General features: G+C 34.4%; 2 pseudogenes; both read left to right on the top strand.

Annotated features, from left to right (window-relative positions):
- Positions 1 to 4,747: 4,747 nt before the first annotated feature.
- LOC125839057 (agamous-like MADS-box protein AGL62) lies at positions 4,748 to 5,404 on the top strand (annotated as a pseudogene).
- An 8,721-nt stretch (positions 5,405 to 14,125) lies between these two features.
- Positions 14,126 to 14,647, top strand: LOC125839135 (agamous-like MADS-box protein AGL62; annotated as a pseudogene).
- The last annotated feature ends 1,609 nt before the right edge of the window (positions 14,648 to 16,256 follow it).

Here is a 16,256-nt window from a genome sequence, read left to right as displayed (position 1 = left end):
CTGGAAATGATACTAGGGCTGATAATGCACCTGCCAAGTCCGAGGCTGAGATAGATGATGAGAAGCTTGGTGTGAGAGATGAGACTGTCTACGATGATTTGGCAAACCTAGAGGGTTCCATGGTAGGGACAACTATGCAGGCTTCGTTGAGGGACAAGTCTATGGTGGGCTCTAGTGGAGCCAAGGATGCTGAGACACTAGGCACTAATGCCCAGACAGGGGCAGTGACTAGGGAGTTATTGATATGCATACTTCACCCCAGGCCTAGCATGGTAGGATGATCTTTTTACCTTCTTTTCTGTTCTCTTTTTAGAGTAATTTTATTTTTATTTGCATTTGAGGACAACTGCTTCTTTTTGTTGGCGGCGTGAGGTATTTCAATACCTACCTCTTGTGGGTTGTTTTTGTGAATATTAGAGCTTATTGGCTTATATATATCTTGGTTGTTGGATTATTGTTGTTGATAAACTGTGGCCCATTGCTTTAATATGAAAATGGTGTTGAAATGGTTTTGAACCAAGTTTAAAAATTTTGCCACCTCTTTTATGTGTGATTGTGGTTGTTCTTGTGCAAATCTAAGTGTCGGTTGTGGTCAATACCGATGACTTGAATAGTGCTCTTAATTGAACAAAATAAATATGCATCTACGATATGGCAAACTAAGTAACATAGGCAATATGTGAACTTTTAGCATCTCGTTGTGACTACCTCATTGTCGATTAAGTCTCTTGTGATGAACATTGCACGCTAGCTAGAAAGAGTGAAGTCTTGTTGATAATTTTATCAATGTCTTGTGTTATAAGGTTGTCTTGATCATTGTGCTTGATGACACCTAGAATTTGCCCTGTTGGTCCGATTGTTTGAGCGAAGCAAGAAATTGAAATGATCTTAGGCAAATTTTTTGAAGATTGAACAAATTTAACAATATACCTCTTTGTGGCCAACCTTGTGAGAAGTGTGAACCTTGCTTGATATGTTTTGAGCCTATCCTTTTCTTTGTAAGAAACTTGAACAACTTTGACCTCTTTATCCCATCACCCATAAACTTCATGAAGTATTGGTTCGTTTGAATAGCCAACTTAGGCCAAAAGCCTAAGTTGGGGGTGTGGTGAAAAAGAAGGAAAGACAAGAAATTTGAAGAATTCCCCCTTTGATGTATTGTTTTGAAAAAGATGGAACCCCTCCATGAAAAAAAAAGTGAGAAGAAAGAAAAGAAAAGACTGAAAAGGAGAAAAAAGTTGTGAAATAAAGTGTGTGAAAATAGTAAAAGAAATGGGTATCCGATGATTCATGTTTAGTTGAATAATGGGATGGATTATGAACATGTTTAAATGTGAAAGAGGAGGAGAAAAACTGATTTTCAGGTCATATTTCAAAGAAGGTAGAAGCTCCTAAGCCTAAATAACCATTTAAAGCCTTAAAAAGACCTTTGTAATCTTGAGTTAGCTGAAACAAATGTTGATAGAAAAATAAGGTCAAGCCTATGGGTTGAGTCAAGCATGTGTTCATTTTTTTTGAGTGTGACAGTTTTATGTGATTCCGGGACCTTAAATTTTTGAGAATTTTTGTGTGAATATGGAATCATCTTTGTTGTGATGGCATTTGAATACCTTTGTTGATCTTGAACGTGCAATTGAAGCAAGCATTATGAGCTTGAGTACACTTGATAATGGTGAGTAAACATTTGAAACTTTGAGTGCACAATTGATCATTGTACGTGTAGTTTAAACCCTTTTTGTGTGCTTTTATGTTGTGTCTTAAGCAACACTATTTGTAGACATCCTTGTTGAATTGATTGATCCTGAGTTTTACTTGAGGAAAAGCAAAATTTTAAGCTGGAGGTGTTTCCGAGTCCGAGATTTTGACACATATAGGGATTTGTTTTGATAGTATAAGGGTCCTCAAATGCGTAATTGATGCTCTAAACTGATGTTAAAGTGTTGACTTGCAGCTAAGAGTGATAAGAGGAAAGGCAAGGACGCTACCAGGCAAAAAGGAACTAACAAACTGAAGAAGTGAAGAAAAGCGATCCTAGTGATCGCCAAGACTACTCTGCGAACCGCCGAGTGGCTCTTTAGCTCGCCCAAAGTTCCAGTGTGCCATCCCTGGGGAAGAACCAATTAGGTGACAAGACTGGGTAGTCGGTGGATCGCCGAACGACTCCGCGACAACAACTATGATCGCCGAAGTTTACAGAACTCTGAGGACTGATGTCCAATGCAAATTGGTGATGAATGGAAGCGAAGGTCGGATCTACGACTTGGTTGGCGAAGCGCGACTTACTTCGCCAAATGGCCTTTCAGGAAAAAAAATTGGGCAACTATAAATTGAAATTTAAAAAAAAAGAGAAAGTAGGTTCCCACAGTTCTGATTCCACAACTCTCAGAATTTTAGCTTCTTTGAGTTTTAAAGTTCCAGTGGAGACTTTATAGCTTGTGAGACAAAATTTGGAGGAATTGTAATTGGGTCTTTGAACTAATTCAATTTGGAGCATTGTAGAGACTTGGAAACTTTTACCCAGCTCATCGCTAGCATAGTTGGAAATTGTTTTTCTCTTTTTATGATGTGTAGGTAAAACCCCAATTCTTAGGGTGTGATTATTGGCTTAATTAGCTTATGGTATTGTTGTTTAATGATTTAAATGTTGTTTTAATGTGGGTTTGATTGACAGCCAAGTAGTAATTTATGAATTGTAGCTGCAAATACAATTTTAGCTCAGTGTTTTAGAGAAAGGTTCTAAAACCAAGGTTATCGATTGATGATTTTAGCATGTGGGTTGTTATGGGTTAATCTCGAGAGAGGGAATATTTACTCGCTCCTACCTATGTAGCTTGAGAGAGTGGATAAATTAAGGTTTTAGTCTATTTTGTAGTGTTAAGCTTGTCAAGATTTGAGAGAACTCGCATGAACCGTAATAGTTGTTTGAGAGAAAACTATTGCACTTGTAGTCTAGCCTACCCACAGTGATACAACAAATTATTAATAAAAATCAATTTACCCATATAGCATAATTGACCTATAATTGATCACATCCCGAGAATTCCTCTTAATAACATAAGTAACATTTGTTGTCCCCCCTTTTAATTTAACTAAGTATTTTCTATAATTTCTACTCCAACTACCAATTAGATTACATTCGTAACTTCGTAACTGAATTCGAACTTGTACTGCTCCTTTTGGGTTCGACCCAACCTTTCGTTAGGTTTTATACTAGATTAAAAATCGCTCACACCTACTATTAGATAAGGTGTTGTTGAGCGTTTATCAAAAAAGGCGCCGTTGCCGGTTTAGAATTCTATTATTGAAGTTTAAAGTGTTAATCTTTTTTGTGTTGTAGTTGACTCGACTTACTTTTTTTCGTGTTTGTATTGGCTTGTTTTGAACAGAGGAAGAAATAATCGCGAACGAGAGTAATGGTAGCTAAGTTGGCCACCAAGATGATATTGTAAATCATAACGATGTGAATGACCCGATTTAAGTGGGTGGTGTTTGTACGATACGCCTACCTCCGATTGAGGGGAATGTTTTCTTCCATGTCACTACCACAATGCTACAGCTCCTGCAAATGAAAGGACTATATGGAGGGATAGCCCCTGAAGATCCCCATGACATATTCGAAACTTCGTGTACGTTTGTAGTCCGTTCTCATTCAAGAACATATCACAAGAATCAGTTCATCTTCGGTTGTTCCCATTCTCTTAGATGGGTGAAGCTACAAAATGGTTAGCTAAGCTATCGAGGAACTCCATAACCACTTGAGATGAACTCACACGGGATTTCGTTGTGAGATTATTTCCCCCATAAAAAATGATGACATTAAAAGGTAGTATACAAAGTTTCAAACTCTTGGACGATGAACAAATCAACGAGACGTGGTTGAGATTTCAGAAGTTGGTACTTCAATGTCCGACTCACGGACGTGCTGCTACAATACTTCTATAGGAGTCTTGACAAATTAGGAAAAATCTCTAAATGTTGATCGACTAGGAAAATTCAATGGTAAATGCAAAATTTGTGTTATTATTAAATAAAAGGTTTTTATTAATCATTTAGTATATTTTTAAAAAATATTGTTCTCAAATAAAATAGCGGTCAAATGCAATCCAATAATATAATTCTAATTAGGAAAAATCTCTAAATGATGATCAACTAGGAAAGTTCAATGGTAAATGCAAAATTGGGGTAATTATTAAAATAAAAGGTTTTCATTAATCATTTAATATATTTTTAAAAAAATATTGTTCTCAAATAAAATAGCGATCAAATAATATAATTTTAATTAGGAAAAATCTCTAAATGTTAATCGACTAGGAAATTTCAATGGTAAATACAAAATTCGTGTTATTATTAAAATAAAAGGTTTTTATTAATTATTTAATATATTTTTAAAAAATATTGTTCTCAAATAAAAGAGCGGTCAAATGCAATCCAATAATATAATTCTAATTAGGAAAAATCTCTAAATGATGATCGACTAGGAAACTTCAATGGTAAATGCAAAATTGATGTTATTATTAAAGTAAAAGTTTTTATTAATCATTTAATATGTCTTTTTTTCCAAAATTGTTCTCAAATAAAATAGCGGTCAAATACAATCCAATAATATTAATCTATTTAGGGAAAAAAATTAATTGTCTAATTATAATCATTAACGTCTATATCATTAAGTTATTTTAAAACACAATTTCTTATATAAAGCTCTTGGTGTTAAGACCAAAAATCGCAATTTCTTAGTGATAGTTTAGGCATGACAAGAAGAATCAGCAAGGGTCATCAAAGGGTTGGCATGGTGAAAATGAAGAATGCGAGAAACTTAGGAGTTACGTTTTCTAAGTGACGTGCTGGTCTATTCAAAAAGGCTTGCAAACTTTGTATGCTATGTGGTGCTGAAATTGCCATTGTGATATTTTCCCAGGACGGTAAAGTTTTCTCCTTTGGTCACCCTAGCGTGGACACGTTGGTGGAGAGGTACCTTGGGAGGAGTCTCCCTCCACCAAATAACGATGTCCATAATCAAAAAATCACGGCTCTTAGAGAAGCTGGTATTCTTGAGCTCAATACCAAGCTCATGAACCTCGAGGGGGTTCTCCAGATGGAGAAAAATCGCGGAGAATCCCTTCGAGAAATTAGGAAGAGAGCTAATGGTGTATGGTGGGAATCTCCTATCGAAGAACTGAACTAATTCCAACTTCAACACTTGAAGAAGGCATTAGAAATTCTAAACCAAAAGGTTCAAAAAGAGGCACAAATGGTGAATAATAATGCTTTCCCATTTCAGACATTGGGAAGTGCCTGGACTCCTCCTAATTGTGCTAGCTAAAGTTCTTCATATGGACTCAATGTTGGTGGACCCTTTTCTAGTAGGGTTAGTGGATCTACTTATTCCATAGTTCCTAATTACTAGTTCAATCGTCATTCCTAGTGCGCGCGTTATGGAATTGTCGAAAATAAAATATTATATTAAGTATCTAGGTTCATTTGTCATTAGAGTTATCCTAAGTGTTGTGTTTATCAGTTATGATTCAGTTGAAGTCAGTACTAAGTGTTGTGTTCATCATGTAATGTTTATCCCTTATGATTTTAGTAATTTTAATTATATATGTTATGTTATTAGTCCATTGTCATGTTTATTTTATCCTTTGAATTGCATTCAATATTAATCTCTTGTTTATCAGATATTACAAACGTCTGGGGGCTCTCCTCCTTGTAGATTTGCTTCTACAATTTGTAGATATTTTAATTTGTGAAACGCAACATCTTCATTTAGTGTCCAATCTATTCGGGGGAACTCTTGGAGATTGGGTAAATTAGCAAGCAAAGTCATGACTTCCCATGGTATACAAGTACCTTTTAATTGGAATTCCTTGGGAATAGATTGCGAGTTTTTCTTATGATTTCCGCAGCAAGAGGATAAGATATATATAGTGGCGATCCAATATCAAAATGTCTTATTTATGACATTTTTCATATATCAACCCTGTCGATTCGACAAAGACTTATCTTCGAAACATATCTCAAGTGTATAAGCTGAGGTATTACAAAAGAGAAATCATATTAATCAATTGAAAATACATCAAATACCTTAAGAAATTTGAATTGTAAATCATATGTTTTGAAATATCTTCTTGCATTGAAATAAATGTGGAAAATCAGGACATCAAGACTTATAAAAGACTTTCTATGAGGTGGAAAGTCGGGACATCTCACAGAATCAGCACCATACTTGAGCCGAGTGGTTAATATGATTCAGTTTCTATTGTCATCATTTGGAAATATTATTTGCATTTGGTCCCATGCCTCACTACTCCATATATCATCTTTGACAATTAGAAATCTCCTACCCTTCAGACCTCTATACACAATCTCCATTAGTTGGTCACCACTCATTTCTTGATTACTTCCTTTAATTAAAGAGACAACTTCAAGAAACATTTGTCTCTCATTCAAAGAAACAATATTTTAGCAATTTTTATTTAAATTAATTTGAATTTAGAAAATTGACAATATGAATATATGAGCATATTGCATAAATTATTCAAGTATTATCAAACTCATCATACATTAATAGAAGTTTTTTTGATTAAGTAACACTTACAAGAACAATAACACAATGACAAATAAATATAAAATTCCCACAACAATGCAAAATGATACAAGAATTACATAAAAATGTGGATTGCATGCCAAATTTAATATGGACAATCATACCTTAACTCCAAAATGAAAATGAAAGCTTAAAATTATGAGCTAATAAACAAAGGATCTCAAAGAATAGGTTCCCTCTTCTAAACTTCTAGGTTCAACTATTATACCGTAAGAAAACTTCTCTTTTTCATGATTTCATCTATTGTACTTCTAACTTCAACTATTCTATTGTAAGAAAGCTAACTTCCGAATGATGTCACATGTCCTTCTCCTTAGTTAGCTTCTTGACTATATGTTATATCATTATCTAGGAAGAAGATTAGAGAACTGTATATGACAAAAAAAAGAATATGATGATCTAGGGACAAGCAAATTGTGGCTATAATTTATTGGTATTTATAGTGATATTTAATTGTCTTTTCAACTATCAAAATTCAATAATGAGACACATTGAATCATGACACATACATTTTATTTTTGGTTTCAAAATTCAAAGAGTCACTGAATTGGAAGAGTTTCAATAATGAGACACATTGAATCATGACACATGAAAAAAAAATTAGTTTCAAAATTTAAAGAGTCACTGAATTGGAAGAGTTTCATATATTGTTTTGTCTTCTACTTCAATTAAATTAATTAATCTAATCGATTATAATTATAATGCCATAACATAAGAAATAAAGTATAGTTGTTGGGCTTCATATATTTCATTATGTAATTAAATTATTATTATTTAACAAATTAAGTAAACATATGATTTATGATATATAAATTATTTTAAGTAAATTGAAGGAAAAAAATAAAAACTAAATACATTGTTTCGAATTCTATTATTGAAGTTTAAAGTGGTAATCTTTTTGTGTTATAGTTGACTCGACTTACTTTGTTTCGTGTCTGTGTTGGCTTGTTTTGAACAGAGGAAGAAATGAGCGTGAACGAGAGTAATGGTAGCCAAGTTGGCCACCAAGATGATATTGGATATCATAACGATGTGAATGACCCGATTCAATTGGGTGGTGTTGGTGCGATATGTCTACCTCCGATTGAGGGGAATGATGTCTTCCATGTCACTAGCACAATGCTACAACTCCTGCAAATGAAAGGCCTATATGCAGGGATTGCCCATGAAGATCCCCATGAACATATTCAGAACTTCGTGGACATTAGTGGTCCATTCTCGTTCAAGAACATAACACAAGAGTTAGTTCTTCTTCGGTTGTAATTCCCATTCTCTTTGATGGGTGAAGCTACCTAATGGTTAGCTGATCTATCGAGGAACTCCATCACCACTTGGGATGAACTCAAATGGGATTTCTTTGTGAGATTCTTTCCTCCGTCAAAATGATAATATTAAGGGATAGTATATAGAATTTCAAATGCTTGGACGGTGAACAAATCCATGAGACATGGTTGAGATTTTAGAAGTTTGTACTTCAATGTCTGACTCTCAGACTTTCAAACAACGTGCCGCTACAATACTTTTATAGGAGTCTTGACTCGGTGATCAAAGGTGTTGCTGATCAACTTGTTCCCGGAGGTATAATGCAACATCTTTATGAGGTAGCGTCTCAACTCCTTGATTGCATGACCAAGATCAATAGAGCATGGTGCAATCGTGAGGACCAAGTGTCTCATCTCACTTTCAGGATCACGAAAGAGCAGATCGAGAAGGATCAAGAGAGACCAAAATATGGAATAAATGATGACCCAGCTGGAAATATTGTCGAAAAATGTGAGGTGTAGTGGGTTGAAGAGTGTAAATGTTGTGGGTATTGGTGGAGTAAACCATGAAGAAGCACAATTTGAAGAACTGTATAATGAGGAAGTGAACTTCCTTGCAAACCAAAGAGAAGGTTTTCGTCCAAACTGTCCAAGGACGGGTGGAAATCTGACTTTGAATAGAAATGATGTATGGGGAGACCATGACCGACAATGGCGTGATCGTAATGCTAATTGGAACGAAAGGGATGGTGACAAGGAAAGATACGTTCCACCCCATGAACATCAAAAGCCTAAGGAGCAAAATGCTGACCCGGAGAACTTTCGTACTACAGACATGCTTGCGCGCTTTTTATTTAAGGTGAAAGGGTCAGACAAAGTTTTGAAGTAAATGAAAGAGGACGTCTCTACACTTAATCAAATAATCACCTCACACCCAGTGTCCATCAAGAAATTCGAACGCAAATGGGTTGAATATCATCTCATTTGAACCCAAGGCCAAAAGGAGGATTACCTAGTGACACAATGACTAATCTCAAAAAATGAAGTTTGAATTGGTATCTTTGTTGTGCCACGACGTTAAATAAAGCATTTCCTTGGAGGCAACCTATGGTTTTGGTGATTTTTTTAAACTTTGCTTTTGAATAATAGGTGTTAATTTTGCATATTGAAAAGTTAAAAGTGTTGGAAAATGTGCAGTAGGTGAGGTAAAATTACAATCGACCACACGCCGACAAAGTCGGCGTGCCCGATTTAGACCATCGTTTGAACTACCCAGCTTGATGGGGGGATACTGTAAAACACGGCGATCCAAAAGCTCAGTCAGCGACTCGTAGAACAGGTCGGCAAGCCCAATTATGTCTGCCGTTTGAACCCCCAAATTATTGGGAGTTCTGTAAAACTCGGCGAGCTAAAATACCATTCGGTGCATCACCGAGTAGGTCTGCTGATGAGACATACTAATCCAACTGTCACGTGAATTGAAAGGTTTTTAAAGGGCCAAACAGTTTTAAATTCAATAATCCTTCACTCTATCATCTGTTCAATTCACGTACTCTCACACCGATATTAGGTTTTTCATATCCTTGCATTTTATATTCTCATTTTTTTTGGAATCTTTGCTCGAGACGGATTTTGGAATCTCTTCGTCTTCCTAGAGTATCCGTTCAATTGCTTTAGTTTCATCTTTCCCCTTACATGCTCATACATTCAATGTACTGAGGTCATTCAATTTGCATCTTATTTATGATACGATATAGATGTTCAGGGTCATGAACAAGCACTTCATTTATCCCATTTCATTCTAGCTAGCTTTGGTAAACCTCTTTGCTTTCCGAAGGGTTCCAAGTTTACATTCTTTAGATTTATTAAGATATTGTGAGTCTTTTCCTGACATCTATTGTAGTATTTAAAGGATTCATAGACAGTAGTAGTTGAGAAGTCTTTTTCCCTTTCCTTTGTTAAGTTTTTGAGACTTGAGTTGCCTTCTTATGGCTATTTGAATATTTCCAGACGTTTCTGAATTTATTCAATAGTTTAGACAATTGAGTTAATCTGTGCATTTGAAGTTCTTGTTGTTGAGTAATGTCTTCCCCTAAGTAGTAAGCAAGGCCAAGGATTCTCTTGGGATCAGTGATGGTTCTAGAGTGTCGGTCATGTCCAGGGTGTAGGCGTGAGGCGTGAGTAAGGGGGAGGTATTACAATTCATTAATGAGGAACAATACGATAGTTGGACTTTTGTAAGGTAATATGATTTAGTATACTCAAACAAGATATCACAATAAAAAATAAATAAATAATACTATATTTATATTATATGTGCATCACGTGGATACATATATTAGTAATGTATAAACAACGGCCAATCTCAAAAAATGATGTTTGAATTAGTATCTTTGTCGTGCCACGACGTTAAATAAGACGTTTCCTTGGAGGCAACCCATGGTTTTGTTGAATTTTTTCAACTTTGCTTTTGAATAATGGGTGTTGATTTTGCAAATTGAAAAGTTAAAGTGTTGGAAAATGTGCAATAGGTGAGTTAAAATTACAATCGACGACACGCCGAACAGGTCGGCCTGCCCGATTTAGTCCATCGTTTGAACTACCTAGCTTGATAGGGGGATTCTGTAAAACACGGCGATCCAAAAGCTCAGTCAGCGACTCGTCGAACAGGTCGGCAAGCTCGATTATGTCCGCCGTTTGAACCCCCAAATTGTTGGGAGTTCTGTAAAACTCGGCGAGCTAAAATACCCTTCGGCGCATCACCGAGTAGGTCTGCAGATGAGACTTACTTCGCCAACTGTCGCGCGAACTGAAAGATTTTTAAAGGGCCAAACAGTTTTAAATTCAATAATCCTTCACTCTATCGTTTGTTCAATTCCCGTACTCTCACACCGATATTAGGTTTTTCATAGCCTTGCATTTTATATTCTCATTTTTTTTGGAATCTCTTCGTCTTCCTAAACTATCCGTTCAATTGCTTAAATTTCATCTTTCCCCTTACATGCTCATATATTCAATGTACTGAGGTCATTCAATTTGCATCTTATTTATGATACGATATAGATGTTCAGGGTCATGAACAAGCACTTCATTTATCCCATTTCATTCTAGATAGCTTTGGTAAACCTCTTTGCTTTCCGAAGGGTTCCAAGTTTACATTCTTTAGATTTATTAAGATATTGTGAGTCTTTTCCCGACATCTATTGTAGTATTTAAAGGATTCATAGACAGTAGTAGTTGAGGAGTCTTTTTCCCTTTCCTTTGTTAAGTTTTTGAGACTTGAGTTGCCTTCTTATGGCTATTTGAATATTTCCAGACATTTCTGAATTTATTCAATAGCTGAGACAATTGAGTTAATCTGTGCATTTGAAGTTCTTGTTGTTGAGTAATGTCTTCCTCTAAGTAGTACGCAAGGCCAAGGATTCTCTTGGGACCAGTGATGGTTCTAGAGTGTCGGTCATGTCCAAGGTGTAGGCGTGAGGAGTGACAGAGGGGGAGGTATTACATTTAATTAATGAGGAACAATACGATAGTTGGACTTTTGTAAGGTAATATGATTTAGTATACTCAAACAAGATATCACAATAAAAAATAAATAAATAATACTATATTAATATTATATGTGCATCACGTGGATACATATATTAGTAATGTATATATACTACAATGATGGAGACAAGACCACAATTAAAATTTTATAAAATACATTCTTTCATACTCATTTTAACGTTATATCAAACACATACTTCCTCTATTTCATTATTTGTGTTGAGGTAGAGTTGAATTTTATCTAGTTGCTTATATCGAATCTGACCTGTTTATATTTGACCAGCCCCGACCAACTTGATTACTTATCTTTTTAAACCCCCTCGATGAAAATCATGCCCCTGCCTTAAAGTTTGCAATATTTGCAATACTTTGGCGTGTAATCGTACCAGATTTTTATCCATGTTGAGATGATTTCCCCAGAAGATGTCTTCATAACTCCAACATTGATCCGTTTGGGAAATTCTTTCAATAAGTTGACTTCAAACTTTACCTAGACACAACTAGGTCTAGATTTGCTTATTGTAGCCATGGCAACATTTAACAGTTTTCCCACTGCTTTAGACATCGTAAAGAAGGATTCTTTAACGAAAAAATTAGGTGATAGGGATGGAAAAGAGGTCCATGCTAAGGCAGTAGTAGTTTCCGCCTCTGGCTTGAACTAGGGTTCCCACTTTAGAGGTTGTATCTGATAGTATACCCATCTTTAGCCTTCAAAAAATATGCCAATTTTTGACATGACATGCACGTAATATTCCATAGTAGTAAGGCGAATTAGGATGTGTCTATCACTCAAGAATTCTGCCTTACATTCCGCCTGGAATCTCACACCATAAAGGACCAATTTTACGAATTTCTTCTAGTTCTAACCAGCCATAAGAAAATTCTCCAATTATGGCAAACGGTAAATCTTCTTTAATGATTATGGTCTCAACCTGTTCTTCCTCACTCGCAGAATACAGTTGGCTCTCCATGAATGTAAGTAATATCTTTGATAGAGATAGGCGTTGTGATTTTGTCTTCTACTTTATTCAAAGTCGTTGCATAGATCAATGGTGGTTGTTCATTAGCATGGAGTGTATGCCAGGCATCACTGGCATTGGCCATGACGCCTACTGGCAGAGTTAATCTGATGAAAATTTAGGGTTTTAATATGAATTCCTATAGTAAATCATCACTTATGGAATACCAGTTTATGGTAACACATAGGTTGGGCAGAGACAAGCAGACGAAAGCTTAATTAGGACAAAGTTCATATAATAAGTTGTAGAAACATCAAACAACTGAAAAATAATATTGAGTCGTTCGGTAGGGAATATTAAGAGAAATAGTCCATGTATTTGTATGATATTATTTAGTACTATATTTGGTAGAAATTTAGGGTCTATGTATAACGAATTCATGGATTAGTAATACACCATACATGGTATAGGATGTATAACTAGTACCTTACATTTGGTGATATTAGGAATACATAGAATTTAACACCATGGTATTAATCTATGTAAAGACAAAAATACCCCTCAACTCCTTTTAACGAGTTTGTTTATTTTCTACTTTTTTTATTTTATATTTGTACTAGTAAATTTATTTAAATAAATAAGCTTACAAATTTTATTATTTAGAGAGAGTTATTTGTTGTTAATTAATCCAGTACAAATCAATATAATATTTGAATGTGAGTTGTTTAGCATTTACAAATTCAAAAGGCAAATATATCACAACATGATATATATATATATATATACATAAGCATTTTGGAGATAAATACCAATAAGAAGGTAGAGAAGATCCATAAAGCACTTGATCATATCATGATCTGATTTGTAGGCCTACTTAGGTCTTGAGTAACACGGTATTAATAAGAACAACAATCATAAATCCAAACGCCCGCGTATACTTGATGTGATACATTGTATGTCTCTAAATGATTATAGACTAGGAAAATTCAATAGTAAATGCAAAACTCGTGTTATTATTAAAATAAAAGGGTTTTATTCATCATTTAATATATTTTTTAAAAACAAATGTTCTCAAATAAAATTGCAGTCAAATGCAATCCAATAATATAATTCTAATTAGGAAAAATCTGTAAATGATGATCGACTAGGAAAATTCAACGGTAAATGCAAAATTCGTGTTATTATTAAAATAAAATGTTTTATATTAATCATTTAATATATTTTTAAAAAATAATGTACTCAAATAAAATAGCGGTCAAATGCAATCCAATAATATAATTCTAATTAGGAAAAATCTCTAAATGATGATCGACTAGGAAAATTCAACGGTAAATGCAAAATTGGTGTTATTATAAAAATAAAAGGTTTTCATTAATAATTTAATATATTTTTTAAAAATATTGTTCTCAAATAAAATAGCGGTCAAATGCAATCCAATAATATAATTCTAATTAGGAAAAATCTCTAAATGGTGATCGACTAGGAAAATTCCATGGTAAATGCAAAATTCGTGGTATTATTACAATAAAAGGTTTTTATTAATCATTTAATATATTTAAAAAAAATGTTATTCTCAAATAAAATAGCGGTCAAATGCAATCCAATAATATAAATCTAATAGGGAAAAAAAATGAATTGTCTAATTATAATCATTAATGCCTATATCATTAAGTTATTTTAAAACACAATTTATAATATAAAGCTCTTGGTGTTAAGACCAAAAATCACAATTTCTTAGTGATAGTTTAGACATGACAACAAGAAGCAGCAAAGGTCGTCGAAGGGTTGACATGGTGAAAATGAAGAATGCGAGAAACTTACGAGTTACGTTTTCTAATCAACATGTTGGTCTGTTCAAAAAGGCTAGTGAACTTTGTACGCTATGTGTTGCTGAAATGGCCATTGTGGTAGTTTCCCAGGATGGTAAAGTTTTCTCCATTGGTCACCCTAGCGTGGACATGTTGGTGGAGAGGTTCCTTGGGAGGAAGCTCCCTCCACCAAATAACGATGTCTACAATCAACAAATCGTGGCTCGTAGAGAAGCTGATATTCGTGAGCTCAATACCAAGCTCATGAACCTCGAGGGGGTTCTCTAGATGGAGAAAAATCGCGGAGAATCCCTTCGAGAAATTACGAAGAGAGCTAATGGTCTATGGTGGGAACCTCTTATGGAAGAACTTAACTTATTCCAACTTCAACACTTGAAGAAGGCATTGGAAATTCTAAACCAAAAGGTTGAAAAAGAGGCACTGGTGGCTCTACTTTTGCCATAGTTCCCAATTACTAGTTCAGCTGTCATTCCTAGTGCACGTGTTATGGAATTGTCGAAAATAAAATATTATATTAAATGTCTAGGTTCATTTGTCATTTGAGTTATCCTAAGTGTTGTGTTTATTAGTTATGATTCAGTAAAAGTCAGTACTAAGCGTTGTTCATCATGTAATATGCATCCGTTATGATTTTAGTAATTTTAATTATATATGTTATGTTATAAGTCCATTGTCATGTTAAATTCATCCTTTCAATTGCATAACATAGTCTCTTATTTATCAAGATATTACAACCTTGTAGAAAAAATGTGGTTTGCCTGTATTATCATATATGGCGCTAGAACTTATTTCGTCAATACCATGGGGAATCTCGTCCTTGCAGATCTGCTTCTACAATTCATAGATATTTTAATTTGTGAAACACAACACCTTCATTTAGTCAAGTACCTTTCAATCAGAATTCCCTATAGAAAATCATGATTGTTTTGCTTCTCTTCTAGTGTAGATAGAAGACTGCAAATCAGGATGTTATGTGGCATAAGATAAGCATGTTTCTCTTCTAGTGTAGATAGAAGGATCACTCACCGTTGATCATTCATGGCCGATTTACATAGTTGGAGAAGAAGATGGTGAATGTTGCAAGTTCTAATCATTTATAAATGGGGGACAAAGACTTATATTAGTCTTGATATTATTTATCATCTTCTTTTGTAGGGTTTTTAATGTATGTATAGTTTGTTTGACAAAATGATAATCACACTCAGGATAATGTCCACGCTAAATAGCAATAGCAAGAGAGTAACAACAACATCAATAATATTGAAGAAAACCTGGTAGTGTCAAAAGACTACTACTCTTTAATAAGAACAACACTCATTTATTTCTTACAACTCACAATAATATTACTTCCACACTATTTCCCATACTAGCTCAAAGTCGAGCTTATACATACACATGTTTCCAAAGCACTTCTACATTATTAGTACAACAATAAGTAGAAATAAATATTATAAAATAATATTCAAGATATCCATGATATAAAATTCTATATAGTATCAGTATATAAGAAATAAAACAATCAAATCAAAGATATGTTAATGTAACAAAACACTTCTCATTACAGGCGGACAATTATATATTACCCTAATATTAAGTACCAAGCCATTTTGAAGGAAATTAAGAAGTATCAAGACCATGTGATTAATATGAAAGAAAGTACCAATCTATTTTGAGGACTGAATCGTATTCTCTAAAAAATGGCACAAGTCGAAAGTATCAATTCCTCTTTCCAAGGATCAATTTTTGGGGGTTGCCTTCTTTGTCGTCAAAGATCTCAATGACTACTAGCTCTAATGAAGCCTATATAAGAGCCATCAAAGAGATCAAAGTGATGTTCATCTTGTATTCCGAAGATACTTAAAAAAAACTTTGAAGAACTTGATAAGAAATAATAGAGTTTAAAGAGCATTTTCAAAACTAGAAAATTAAAACCAATAGAGAAAATAAAATCAGAAACATATTAGAAGCAAAATACAAAATATTTTTCTTAAGGAAGAAAATCTAGCCCACTCAATGCATAGTCTCCCCTTCAGGAAATTATTCCCTCAAGTAC

This window comes from Solanum verrucosum, unplaced genomic scaffold, assembly GCF_900185275.1.
Source record: "Solanum verrucosum unplaced genomic scaffold, falcon-dt-bn FXZP01001207.1, whole genome shotgun sequence".
NCBI lineage: Eukaryota > Viridiplantae > Streptophyta > Magnoliopsida > Solanales > Solanaceae > Solanum > Solanum verrucosum.
Note: the sequence above shows the minus strand (reverse complement) of the source record. Positions and strands in the feature narration are given on the sequence as shown.